Raw genomic sequence first — 13,107 nt, forward strand, 5'->3', positions numbered from 1 at the left:
AGAGTTGTGTCTTTACCTTTAGATTTTAAGAACAATGTTAAAACTGTTGGTGTAGAAAGGGAGGATACTGAACCTGTACTCATGCTTGGTAAAGGTGTACCTACAAAGAGTCGGAAAATATGGCAAGAGCTAGTAGATGTCAGGAAAGTCCAAAAGGCTACATTATATCTGATGCAAAACAATATTTACTATAAAAGTGTAAATGTAGAAGAAGAAGAAATGACTTTACAAGATGAAACAGATATTTCAAGTGGACAAATAGAAAAAGTGAAGAATCCTAGAAAAGAAGAAATTTATGAACATTATACAATACACCCCCTACATTCAAAATAACTGATAGGAGATACTATTGAATTGTTTCAAATGAAAAAAGCAAAAGGAACTCCCATGAGTGTGTTGGAAAAAACTTTGGAAGCTCGTTGTTTTCCACAGCTGTTCACTACTGGAAAAGGAGGACGATATGATGAGCGATCAGTTCGGATTCCAGTTGCAGAATATCATACTTTGCGACTCTATTCAGAAAAACCAAGATTTTGTCAGTGTATTCCATATTTGTTTCATCTTTTAATTGAAAGTGAGCTGTCTGCACTTTCGTATGCAGTGAACCATATATTAAAAACTGGAACGCATCGTTCACATGTTTCTGCAAAGGAATTTATGGACAAAGTTAAAGAAAGAGATGAACATATAGAATCACAGTTAATTAATTTGAAGGCATGTCAACTTGGAACTAATGAATATTGGTATCGACGTCGTGGAGAATTAAAATGTATGTTAAGAAACTTAGGAACTCCTACCTGGTTTGTTACAATTAGCTGTGCTGAGTACGCATAGGATGATTTACTGGACTTCCTATGAGAAGCAAATTTAAACATAGAAAATATTGAATTGAAGACACCTGGAGATCTGAATTTCCTAGATCCTGTAAATATCTGCAGATATTTTAATCATAGATTTAAAGCTATGATGGCTTTCATCTGTAATAACAAAATCCACCTACTGGCGATGTTATTGTTTTTTTGGGGAGAAGAGAATACCAAGCTAGTGGTGCTCCTCATATACATATGCTTTTATGGATCAAGGATGCACCCAAATTTGGAAATGATTCGGTTGAGACTGTTTTATCTTTTATTGAAGAGTATGTTACCTGTACAATTCCGAAAACAAGGTGAGAAAATATCTTAAGACAGCAAGTTTTACGGTTTCAGAGTCATCAATGTGGAAAATATTGTAGACAGAAATATAAATCAAAGTATACATTTGTTCGAGCAGTAGCAGCACCCCCCCCCCCCTAGCGCCTTGAGACCCTCCGGGTAAGTAGAGCGCTCTATAAATGTCTTTGATTGATTGATTGATTGATACAAAATATCAATTTGGCTTTCCACGTCCAGTAATTTCCAAAGGAAGAGTGAACAGTTTTATGTCAGCAATGAGGCATACTATCGCTCGAAAATCACACAAAAATCATTATACTATGAAAAGAACAGAAGAATCAAATTACATTAATGATTACAATCTGGAGATGATGTGGCATGCAAATATGGACATACAATATGTTGCAGATAACTCAATTGCTGTTGCTCGCTATGTCACGTCATATATTACCAAGTCTGAGAAGAAAGAAATGTGGGAGGAAATTTCACAGGAGAAGAAAAAATTGTACAGCTTCAGCTTGAAGATGCTTTCACATTGGGAAATTGTATCCTACGAATGTTCGGATAGATTGACATCTGCAAGTTTATATTCAAAGTCAAGAGGAGTCCATACCTGGAAAACATATGTCTATATCAAATACTACAACATTATAGTTTAAAAAAAATATATTACAGGAAATTTAAATGAAGAAAAATATGCTGTAATTGGATCTGAAGGATGTTTGGTAAAGCATGCAAATAGAAATGTGATTAATCACAGGAAATTAAGTTGTGATACTCCAGATAAGAGAGAGTTTTTCTATTTAGCTCTTCTGCAACTTTTCGAACCTTGGCGGGCTGAAATTCAATTACTTGGAGATTTTGACTGTTATGAAGATTCTTTTAATGCACGTAAAGATAGCATTTAATGTACAATTTTTCCAAATTACCTGCAAATGTTGAAGGAAGAGATATTGCAGCCTAAATTGCTACAGATAGTTCACATGATATTCAGAGTTCAGCTCCACAAAGTCAAGATCCAATAGGAGAAGCCATACTTCAAAATGAAGCGGCAATAGCAATGAGTAAAGTGGAAACGGTGATGCAGCAAGCACAAGACAATATTGATTTGGAAAATTTGGAGGAATGTCTGAATACTGAACAGAAAGAAATATATCACCAAGTTACACAACAGACACAACATGGATTACTGCATGAAAAGAAGGTACATCATTTCAACCTATTCTTATGTACATCAGTGGACAAGCTGGAACGGGAAAACGTTTCTTGATTAAATGTTTGTCAACTTACCTACAAAAAACAAAGGAATCACATTTGTTTTGTGTTGTAACTGCTCCAACTGGGTTAGCGGCACACAACATTAAACCGGACCTTAATCCAAGTGCTTTGGTCTATTAACACAACAACCGCATTTAGTTGCAATTCAAAATTTTCCCATGATTTTTGAACAATAGGGTACCTTGTTCATGGCTCTTTATTCCAACGAACACCGCATCCCCTAATGTTTCACCTCAACTGCACAAAATGCAGTTGTTGTGTTAATAGACTGAAGGACTTGGATCATTTGAGATGTCATCAGTGATGTAATCAGTGATGTCACTGACCATGTCAAGAATGATGTAATATGTGATATCATCAGCAGTGCATTGCGGGGGCACGAGTTATAGTTAGCTCAATTAACTATAACAGCGGAATTTCTATGGTTTTGAATGAGTGTCCAACTGATTATAATGTCCCTGCAACCTATGTTTTTTTCAGTAAATATATACATTGATATATATATTTATTTATTTATATACATGTATATAAAACATCCTTTTTCTTAGACCTCTTCACCTAAAAATATCAAATTAACAAAACACAAGCTCAAAAACGGAAAATGCTATTCCATTTTTATTAAAAGAAGTGTTGAATATTTATTTTGTTAATTAATATATTAAATATTAAAGTATCATTTGTACTGTATGTAATATAAACGGTGCTCAAAAGTATGATTTATGTGAATATTGTTTTAGAATCCAACATTCCTACAAAAGGTATAGGATTTTTGTTGTACCCTCCTGGTTTAATGTCTGCACATTATTGAGCGTAACCTTTAATTTCCAACTTTTATGCAAGGGTTTTGTGGTCAATAAAAGCATAAGGCAAGCAAGAATCAGCGTACACCATTACCTTCACCTCATGTAGCAGAATGTCACATGATGTAGTGTAGTTCCTATATTCCTAATAGGCTCTGCAGATTGGAATAATATATCCTATAGATGTGACGTAGGACTTATGTCTACTAGGTCTCTATCGAATATATTAAACTTAATTGTGAGTGCCAGCTAGCTCAGAGGTCACTAGAAACTTTCTCGAATTCACACGAAGGGATTCGTTTCTGACAACCGCATAAACATGACAACTTTTGTGTCCCCAAGAAAAAACTGATCTTCAGAGTCATAGAGACAATAGATAGATATTTTACTCAGTCATTCGTGCATGCTTCGTTTCATCAGTGGTGCAGAGAAATAGAGAGACGGCGTTTTCAATAAAAGTATTTATTGAACAGTCTTCTTTCTCATGCAGAAGAAATGAACTGCTACAATCGTAATACTGGCTGTAAAAAGTATAATGCATACAGCAAGAAAAGTATTATAAAATAAAACTGTAAAAGCATGGTATGGTTTCTAAGCCATAAAATACATACATAAATAAATAAAGACTAAAAAGTATCCAACTGGTGCTTCTAAAATACGCCTACCCCGATGTACCTAACCTAAGTCTACTACGAGAGAAGAAGTAAGTCTGGTGTCGTATAAGTTTAGTATTCTTTTGCCAAGAATCTATCCAAGATTTCTCTTAGGGTCTAATCAGCTCCGTACCTTGGTTTAGAATGAAGGAGGTCAGTCTCAGGACTCGATTTCCCAGCAACCCGCAAGGGTTAGAAACACTGGAGCTGGATTTTTAAGCAAGAGAAAAGACAGCGTCTCTCTCAGTGTATCTGCTGGAGGGTCGACTTCCTACGGCACTTGCTGTAGCGAGATGCGTCGGGCAAGTAGATAGTCGAACTGCTCCAAATCACTGTGTGTTTGCTATGGCAAGTGTGGGCATTTTTATACCTTGAAGGTGCCGAGTTTGACGTAAAGGTGGACATATAAACGTCATCAAAGAGTCTCAGGGGCATTATCGCCGCTTTAGCAGGAATTTTTCGCAACGATAATTGTATCGCCCTATTACCTAGCTGTCGCTAACACCAGTTAGCGACAACTAGTAGGAGATAGCGGGCATTTAGGTGCCCACTTTGCATGTCAGTGATAATTATCGCTAATGACATGCAAAGTGGGCGTGCCAAGATGTTAGCGACTGGAATCAGTCGCTAACATCTCTATCTCCTATTACCAACTTTTGGAAATAATCGTCGCGCTTAGCGCGATTATCTCCAAAAGCTAACGCCTGCCCAGAGCTGTTCTTAGCCATGTTATCTAATGGTAGGTGGATACCATGGCTAAGAGTATTTGCTCGGTAACGCATGAATATCACTGACTTTACAGCGATATTCATGCATTTCGGCTGATTTTTATCGCTTAGGAGATAAACTTTGTTAATAGCAAGGCTCCTAAGCGATAAAAAATGGCGGAGCTCGGCGATATTAATATTGCCGCTAAACCAACATAGCGATAATCATCGCTAGTTTTTGGTAATATGCCCCTCAGTTCTTTGAAAACTCCATGAGTTCTTGGACAAATCAATATGCAAGCAAGGGGAAGTCCCTAACTGCTGAAGCCAAGTTTTCCAAGAAATTGTTGGAGTGCATGAGCTATGTTTAAATATGGTTATGATTTCTATGCCTATATAAGGACATGATGATTTATACCTATATAAGGGCATGAATCCGAAAAATTACACTAGGGTCCTAAAATGCTATACAACACCCACTCCACTTTATTATGTTTGACATTACTAAATGTAGGCACTAAAACATATCTAAAGCATGTGTTTAAAAACCCCACCCAAAATTAGATACAAATGCATTTTAAATGGTTGCACACGAAAATGAGCATTAATACTGTACACATATAAAAGCAATGTTTTCATTGTAAGCATAAAATATGATTTTGTCAATGCTAACTGAATGAATCATAAAAAAATACATTTATGAAATGGCTCTAAATACAGAAGAAAACGGTTGAGACCATCCCATAGCAAAATATGTGTTGGAGCCCTCACTCACCTGAGAGTCCAGGTGGTTCACCTTAAAAGACGTGGAGATTATTCTTGTTTGCCCCTGAGAAACTGATCCTGAATGACCGAATGATATTCAAGGTCAAACCAGTTCAAAATCCCAAGAAAAAGTGGGAAGTGGATAAAATAACAAACTGAAAAAGACACTCCCAGAAGCAGCTTCACTCTCTAGAAAAATCTTGACATGTGAGATTCTGTGTCTCTATTATGCAAGACAACGAAAAGAAAATAATAAAGAAAACATTAAAAAACGCGACTGTATTATACGTACAAATTAAGTTATTCAATGGAAATGACCAATGTACATTTCGTGCCTGGTTAATACACCGCCAGGCTTCAGATTCAGTAATTAAACCACTTTAACTTTTGGTTCAGTAAAAAGGGATTGTATCAATGCTCTGTAATAATACATAAATCACAAAACATGCATTAACCCTTTGGGTGCGGCCGCGATTCTGCGCCTGTGTGGCAGAATCGCAAGTGGGTGGGATCATGACGGCCCCCAGCCGTCATCTGCACACGAGTACCGTAATGCATGACGGCTGGGGGCCGTCATCAGCACCGAAGGGGTTAATTATCAAAATTGTAACTCGTAAAGTATTCCATTAAATAGCTTGATAAAAACTCTTTCTCTTTTAGATTTTACTACAAACATAGTAGTTCTTCATTAAGTCCAAATTCTACAAGCCGTCTTTTCAGTGTAGCATGAGTCAAGTTCCTTTCTATTGGTGCCAATACGGTCTCGAGGAGTCTGCAAATAAACCTCTTTACACTGCTTAAACACCCTTTTTCATGCTTGGTCAAAAAGAATCATCTTTATCTTTGAGTTTTGACCTATTCAATAATTAGGTCTCCTAAACTAAATATATGCGCACTATATTTAAAGGTTTAAACTTCACAAAAAATGTAATTTGCACATACTAGAGTTCTTCGTGTACACGAGGTTGTGTCTTTTAAAATTTCTAATCTTACTTTCTTTTTGTTTCCGAAGTTGCTCATTTTCAGGGGGACTCAGGGGACCAATTCTGTTTCCGGTTCATCGCGGGAAGAGAAACTCTGCCAGACCTGTGAGGGTTAGCGCGTCGCCTGCTCCATTGTCGTCATGGCAACCGCTTAGAGGCATGCTTCGGTCTGCAAGCGTCGGAGGAGAATCCTGGAGTGCAGGTACCTCGGTCTGCAAGCGTCGGAGGAGAATCCTTGAGTGCAGGTAAGGAGGGCAGGGAAACAAACACAAGCATCTCTGACTTCCAAAGCAGGGCTTTTCTAAGGATCGGATGGAAGGGGCTTTTCTTCACGAGGCCGAGGGTTACAGTTTTCACATGTATAGTTTTGCATAACTGTTTCTTGTGAACACGTGCGGACTCATGCAAATATTGCTCAAGTTTTAGATTCCTATCTAAGTAGAGGCATTGGCATATTCAAAGAAACAAACATTGGCAAATACAATGAAAATCTTCTACTAATAAGCCTTGGCAAATTCAGATTACAAATCATTTTATCTTTAACAAGGTTAATACCGAATCCACAATTATGGTCTATAACCCTATAATGAATCAGAATGAGTTTGTGCCTAATTTTGTAAAATCACCCTAACAATATGTAAGCTGTTTTAGTTTGTGGATAAGGTAAATATCGTTTCTAGGAAGTATTCAAAGAATTCTTGTTCTCTAGGAATAGTTCTACTTTGAGCAGATTACTTTGTGCCAAAGTTCATTTTTGAAAAAAAGTCAAATCAAATCGTAGAAAAAATAGAGTTCCAAAGTTAGGAGTTTTTTGTTTTGAAAAACGAAGGTCAAATTCAAAGTTGGTGGAACGCTGAGTGCTAATTTCAAATGTTATTCTCGATGTCAGGAGAAAACTTTCAACCTTCTAGGCTGGCAATGAAATTGTCTACCACAGTAGGTGAAAGTGGAACCACTTCATTAAGTAGATCAATCGTACACAGATGAGTAGCATCGCCGTCAGAGTCAGTCGCATTAACAATGTTCATAGTAGATGGTACCTGTGTGCCTGTTGGTCCACGTATCTCACCCTCAGCTGGAATTGCCGGTGAGACCTCAATGAGTGCCGTCATCAGGATTGGTAGTCTTTGCGGGCTACACAATGCATGAGCCGTTACCTAACCAAGCAAAGCGTCAACATCTGTTGGCAGCGCTGATGGAAGTGTTAGACAGATATCCAACACTCATTCCTCTCCACAAAGTAGGCATCTTAGAACAGGTAAGATGCAATCTTGGCAGATTGGTCTGAACGATAGGAACCACATGGTATTCAGATCTCTCAAACGAGCCAAGCCAAGAATCTGTGTTATGTTTTCACAATACTGCATTGCCAGTCACGTTTTCTCCATGGTAATCTGGGTATTGCTGGTGACTGGACTTGCCATAACGGAGCATAAGGATCAAAAATAGTATCCCTGCTAAGAGTCCCAAAACGAGAGGCAGACCGCCGAACACAGACTGTACGAAGTTTGGAAAAATGCCTAGGACTGCTTCAAATGGTGCTAACAGTCCCGATAAAATCGTCTTAAATACATGTACAATACCACTGGTATCAGACATGTTTAGGATACGACCTAACATTTCTGCAAAATGTATGGGGCAGTTCGTTGATAATAAGGCATTTATCTCTGCAGAGGACCTTGCAACTTGCATATCATACTTCTCTCTGGACGAGGTCAGTGGCACAGTTTTTTGTAAAATAATGGCTTTCTTTCTGCTTAAAGTATCAGTTCCTATAGAAGAGATGTCCAGTGAAGGCCATAGCGGTGACTCCCCGTCTGGCTTAGTTTTAGGAAACAGTACTTGCATACAGCAAGTGACCCTGGCTGACACACTAACGAGATAGGCTATTCCTGGCATCGATCCACAACAGCTGTGATCATTCAACATTATGTAGCTCCCATTGGAAAGCTGCCTAAAAATTGGATCTATCACTGCTGCTGGGGAACCCTGCAGGTGGCACGATAAGTTGTTTGAGGAACCATCACAGGCTCCATGTAAACTAATGCCCTGACATAGAAGTGTACCGCTCCATGTGATTTTGCAGTTTTTACCACTAAGAAATACCTCCTTTTCCCCACTCCAACATTTGTGTGTGTATGGTAAATCCCAGGTCGACTTTATGTATTCTTTACCCATCCTTTCATACAGGCCTGCTGGTATGTGTTTTAAACAATACTGAAAATGGAAAATCGTCACTGGTATTGTGATGGTGCCATGTATTATCCGTTCAACAGCAGGTTTTTCAGAAACGGTTAATGGTAATCTTTCCAGTTTTTCTATGCTCAGCACCGTATAGTCTGCTCCTCTCTGTGTCAAAGAGATTTGTTAATCTCTAAGGTTAAATCCAGTAAACAATGACGTGATGGTGATTAGACACCAAGGCACGTAGCCTGAACAAAGGTTTTGTAACATCCAGCCTAGCAGCATTATAGAACGCAATTGAGACTGTCTATGTTGTAACATGAGCAAGTCTTGTTCCATTATGTCTATGGCAGAGGATACAATGCTGTCCAAAGAATACATTCTGGATGACAGAGTTGTTAACCCATTGTCAACTACAGAGAGAGCTTTCTATAAATTAATACAATCAATTTCTCGAATACGTTCTGCAGTTTCTATTTGCATGACTTTCCATGCTTCATTATAAGCAGCATAAATACCAGCGTATATGAAAAGTTTATGATGTTGTTTGCAAGGTCCTAGTAAGACTTCTCTCAAATCAATGCCATCTTTAAGTTAAGTTAAGTGTTGTTTTATATCTGGGAGTGTGGATTTTTGTAGCCACTCAAGGCACAGTTTTCCTACACTGTAAGTTGTTATTATCCCTGGATATTGTCTCTGGATATATCTTGGATGTGGCCTAGTTACTGTAAACTCTTGTGTCTTGTTCAGGAATCTATCTTGACAGTTATTCGTGTCTGTGGGTGAGATTAACCATTTTTTCCAATCAAGATTAGTTCTGTTTTGTTGTAAAATATAATTTACGTCTACCTCCTCATCTGTAGTTCTGTTACTATCAGGTGTGGGATTAGGTATGGACAGTTTGTTTAAGTCTTTTATCTTAGCCAGGCCAAGACAAGATGTCTGTTGAACAGTTTCATTTAAAAACAGAATATGTTCTGGGGTGATGCAGGCTCTAAATAAGGCTTCTAACCCTTGCACCTGCCAGTCATTTGTGCCCCAGACAGTTTTTGTCTCAATGGTGTCTTTCCAAAAGTCAAAACCTAATGTGGAAAATTGAGCATAAAAGGCCGCAGAATAAATTTGCTTAGTATTAGTCTAAATACTTTTCATTCCTGTCTTATTAACATTTTTAAAGTAAAATGTTTCTGGATTTATGACACTAAAACCTGAGAAGTATGGACATTTTTCTTAAAATGTTTTAGAGCTACCCTTTAGTGGCATTGGACAATGTTCTCATTGATTATAAATTAAAACATTTCTAGGGTTTGTAGATTTGTGCAAATAATGGTGACCAAAATGGTTAAAAAAATACGTTTGTTCATAATCAGATGAACCTTCTAAGTATTCATCCAAATTTTGCTGACATTTCTAAGTCTGCCATCATGTTATTACCAGTCTCAAAGTCCCAATCATCAGAAAATGTACTGGATGAAACAAAATAACTCATGGAAACCTTAAATTGGTGTGGAATCTTCAGCAGATCGACATGACCATAAATGTCATATTCAGTTATGCTATACCACCAGGTAGAGGAACGGCTGTGATGTTCACTGATGATAGGTCTCTTTGTTCACCATGAGATGATTTGTGTGGCTTCAGGAGCAAGTTGATGTTCTTACTTGCTGTGTTTAATTTACTATATTTCCCATCTATCAGCTTTCCCAAACTTAAAATAAGAATGAGCCATAGTAGGAGAAAAAGTACACCTAACACAATCCAAAATTCAACCCATGGTGAAACTAGATATGTATTTGCAAGCTGGTGAAAAAGTCCTGTTACTTGTTCCTTGAAGGTTTTATTTGTTGGGGTTGTTTTGGGCTCACTGGGATCCTCAGAAAATGTATCAAAATTAACGAAATAGCCAGAGGCAGTTCTGTCAATTGCTGGTATGGCATCTGGATTACTTGAAATCGCTGGAGCTGCTTGTTCCCTTGACATATTAGTATAGTCAGATGCTACATCATTGTAGATGGGAGTTTCTTGACGAACTGTTATTTGGGTCTCAAGAGGCACAAGTTCCACGGCTTTTTTGCATAGTCCTTTTTTTCTTACTGCAGATTCTTCAAAGGTGATGAGTCTTTTAGTTTGAACCTTTTGGATAGTTGCAAGATTTGGTAGTCTGCTACACCTTTGGAGTCCACTGGGCCTACTACTTATTATCGACCACATGGTGTGGTTTTACCAGGTCGATTGATACGGACCGGTTCTCCTTTCTCCTAGCAAGGGGCAGCAGTAACACTGTTCTTGATACGTGGACTGCTAGTACAGGTATTGGTTTTCTGTAAGAAGGCCCAAATTCCTTCTTATCCGCTATTTTCTCTCTGACCAGAACCCCAATTTTTGGAATCCACACAGGTCTTGCTGGTACAGGTGGTTTTTCTTCAGTGGTCATTGGCTTCTGTATGGTGTTGCTTAGACTTCTGCTTGTTTCATTTAAGTCCTGTAAAACATCCAAACGGTCTTTGATATCAAAGGGTTTTTGTTCTACCACTGAAGTATGATGATCGAGGTCTTCAACCATCATTCTAGTACCAAAAAGGATTTCATATGGAGTGAATCCACCCAGAGAATTTCTTGGCAGGTTTTTAAGACTACGTTGGACACTTATTAGATGTTTGACCTACCCGTCACCCCAGCCTAATACCCTAGCTGTTATAGCTGTTATAGATTGCTTTATGTCACGTTTTTTTCTTTTCACAACCGCATTTCCCTCAGGATGGAATGGACTAGAATACCACAATGCAACGCCCAAGCTGGCCATGGCTTCCTTCTAAGCTCGAGAGCTAAACGCAGGACCCTGGCCAGAATGTAGCGTGCCGATTGCGTATGTGCCGATAAAGACTTGCAAAACTTTTATAACAGTTTGGGTGTCAGCCGAGTGCTGAGACCACATTCAAAAGAATCTTGAGCATGAATCCACTGCAACCATGATATATTTATAGTTGCCATCCCTCTGTAAGTGGGCCACAGTGGTCCAGGTAAACACATGCTAGTGGTTAATCTGAAATTAAAAGGGGCATCTGCGACGGGCGTTTCACTGCAGAAACTTTCATTTTCTGGCAGATTGCAGATTTCACATTCCAAAACATAGTTTCGGGTCTGTTTCCTCATGCGCGGCCACCAGTATCTTTGCTTTAATAATGACACTGTGGCGGAAACACCTGTGTGTGCACAGGCGAGCCCTTATTTTATTTATTTATTTGTTAACATTTGTAATGCGCACAGCTACCCAACAAAGGGTTTCCCGGCGCGGCAGATCCCAATAGCAATGCGGTTACAGAAAACTAGATGTTAAAGAGCCATGTTTTTAAGGCTTTTCTGAATTTGATGTAATTCGACTCAGACCGCAATGTATGTGGCATTGAATTCCAGAGAGAAGGTCCTAGGAATGAGAAGGACTTGCCACCCATGCGTGACAGCCTGGTCCTTGGAATTTCAAAATGATTTGCCGTGGAAGACCGAAGAGATCTGGAAGGACGGTAGGGGCGCACCAAGTTTTGCAGATATTTAGGAGCGGTGTTGGTGGAAATCCTGTGCATAAAACATAGAGATTTGAATTTAACTCGGTTTTCAATTTTTAGCCAGTGTAACTTCCTGATGTATTTAGTGGTTGGAGTAGAGATGGGAATTTTACAGAGTAGTCTGGCTGCTGCATTTTGCACTGATTGCAACCTGCGGACAGTAGTTTTGTTCGCCCCCAGGTACAAAACGTTGCCATAATCTAGCCTAGATGTTATTAGGGCATTGACAACTGTTTTCTTGGTGTTTTCAGGCAGCATCCAACAGATCTTTTTTAGCCATTTTAATATGGCAAAGCAGGTGGCTGAAGTCTTTACCGCTTGCTGATGTAAACTGAGTGAGTCGTCAATAATGACGCCCAGGTTGCGAGCATGAGTAACCGGGGTAGGGGGGGTGCCCATTTCAGTTGGCCAATGTTGGGGTCCCCAAAGTTCTTTATTTTTGCCCAACACGATTAACTCGGTTTTTTCGCCGTTAAGTTTTAGGAAGTTTTTTTGCATCCAGTCGGCGATTTTACAGAGTCCGAGTTGTAGGGTGGAGGAATTATCAGAATCTGCAGCTGATAAAGAAAAAAGCAGCTGGGAATCATCAGCGTAGGAAAACATTAAAAGCCCTGTTTCCTCCACTATTTTGGCCAGGGGGCTCATATACACGTTGAAAAGCAACGGGCTAAGAATAGAGCCCTGTGGAACTCCGTGTTTGAATGTCATGGTATCGGAGCAGGCAGTTTGTGAGAAGATCTGGAACGTGCGGTTTTCCAATAATGATCTAATCCAGTTGAGAGCTGCCCCACGGATGCCCAGGGAGTGGAGTGTTTGGGCGAGGACCGCATGCGACACGGTGTCGAATGCCGCGCTGAGGTCGAGCAGCACAAGTGCCACTGTTTCGCCCTTGTCCACCATGCGGCGGATATTTTCGGTTACCCCCAGCAAGGTAGTTTCTGTGGAAAAGCCTGCACGAAATCCCGACTGGTGGGATGGTAATAGGTCATGAGTGGTAATGAAATCAGTGAGGCAACGATG

This window comes from Lissotriton vulgaris, chromosome 3_1 (assembly GCF_964263255.1).
Source record: "Lissotriton vulgaris chromosome 3_1, aLisVul1.2, whole genome shotgun sequence".
Classification (NCBI taxonomy): Eukaryota; Metazoa; Chordata; class Amphibia; order Caudata; family Salamandridae; genus Lissotriton; species Lissotriton vulgaris.